This window comes from Ananas comosus, linkage group 11, assembly GCF_001540865.1.
Source record: "Ananas comosus cultivar F153 linkage group 11, ASM154086v1, whole genome shotgun sequence".
NCBI classification, from domain to species: domain Eukaryota; kingdom Viridiplantae; phylum Streptophyta; class Magnoliopsida; order Poales; family Bromeliaceae; genus Ananas; species Ananas comosus.
In genome coordinates, this window is record NC_033631.1 from 4,055,075 (window position 1) to 4,056,943 (window position 1,869).

General features: G+C 43.1%; 1 long non-coding RNA gene across 1 annotated transcript; it reads left to right on the forward strand.

Annotated features, from left to right (window-relative positions):
- Window positions 610-1,598, forward strand: LOC109717678. The gene is made up of 4 exons (XR_002218249.1): window positions 610-941; window positions 1,202-1,268; window positions 1,365-1,432; window positions 1,550-1,598. It is a non-coding gene; the product is annotated as an uncharacterized LOC109717678 (long non-coding RNA).

Here is a 1,869-nt window from a genome sequence, read left to right on the forward strand (position 1 = left end):
CGAGGAAAGTTGAGCCCTCGATTTATTGGACCCTACGAGGTGTTGGAGCGGATAGGCCCCGTAGCGTATCGGCTTGCATTGCCGCCGAATCTTTCGGGAGTACACAATGTGTTTCACATATCTATGCTTCGGAAATATGTTTTTGATCCAACTCACATATTGGAGAGTACTCCAGTGGATTTACAAGAAGATTTAAGCTTTGAGGAGCATCCAGTGAGAATACTAGCTCGAGAAGTGAAAAGGCTTCGAAATCGCGAATTACCCTACGTGAAGATCCTTTGGAGCAATCACGAGGAACGGGAAGCCACTTGGGAACTGGAGAGTGCAATGCAAGAGCATTATCCCTATCTATTCTCGATGGAATCGTGAGGTAAGTGTTTATAAGTTTCGCGGACGAAACTTCTTTTTAGGAGGGGTGAATGTAATACACTGGACTTTCGCAAATTGCGGAGTTCGAGTATGTGGAATGGTGTGTGGATCACTCCTACATGTTCTAAAAGGTTAGAACAAGTTTTTGGATAAGTTAGAGGATGATTGGAATGCTAAAAGTAAGAAAGTGCATTGATTGGGAGAAATCAGCCTTTTCTGCTTGGTGTACCGGTACAGCCATTATGGTGTACCGGTACACAATGCAGAAACGTGGCAGCTTGGGTATTTTGGTCTTTTCACATCTTGATCTCATCCATATGAAGCCAGCACGACTTCTGGAGCTCAGTGGAGGTTGCTGAGGCTCAGAGCACCCTTCTTCTTCATCTCTCTCTCTCTCTCTCTAGGGTTTTTCTCTCTCTACAAAGGATTCGACGATTTCGCTCGTTTTCGTCGCTTCGCGCGTTTTTCGCTGGTGGCGAGCGTCGCAGAGCCTACGTGCACGTGCAAGAGAGCGTTTTGGAGGGATTTTCGCAGCCCTGGACCAGTGAGGTGCTGGTTGGAAGCTTGAGAAGGTAAACGACTTGATTTTTCCGTTATCGACGTTCTATTCGTCGATTTGAGTAGCGATTTCAGATTTTTGCTCTTGGCTGTTCTAAACTGAGAATTCAGCTATTATTAATGAGTTAATTAGCTGTGAATTAACCTTCTTAGACCTGGGATAAGCTACTTTGAAGCTTAATTGGAATATTTAACCATTTATGAAGCTAAAATCGGAACTTAATGCACTAAGTTGTGCGAATTGATGCAAATTGGGATTTTTTCTTCGCAGCAGGTCTTCGAGCCTCGTTGAGCTGAACTTGTACCTTTTGAAGCTGGTTTGGGAGGTATTCTAACCTGAGGTAAGCAGGAATTTCAGTTAGAAAACTGAATTTGCAAGATTCCGACTATATTTGCTATATATGTTGATATTGATGCCGTCTCGATGTTGTTCGCAGCGAGAGTGCGAACGAGCTTTGGATCGTCGTGAGCTGACTTGTGAGAGCTCTTGGAGGCGTCTCTTGAGGTATTACACTAGTCCCAAAACAGGGATTTAAAGAGTTACTTTGTACTAAGTGGAATTTAGGTCGAAATCGGACATTTCGGCCGTAGATTTAATCCGATCTTGACGTTCGTTTTTCAGCAGCATTGGGGCTTCGTTGAGCCGTTGTGGGACTTCTTGTGGATAATCGGAGCCTAGTACTAGGTGGGTCGGACCTAACCAGAGCAAGTGAAGCTCCCCTATGTTCTATATGTATTCTAGAAGTGGTCTAGCCTATGCTTATATGATTAATAGGGACTTGAAATGCGTCACCTTAATGTTAGCTTATTTGAAATGGAATCTCTATTAAGTAGAGAACATACATGCATAAAGTATTCATGTTTATGTTGACTAGTTGATATGTTTCTAGTATGTTCCTAGACACTAGAGAACAATGACATTTTTATGACATTCTCTGAACT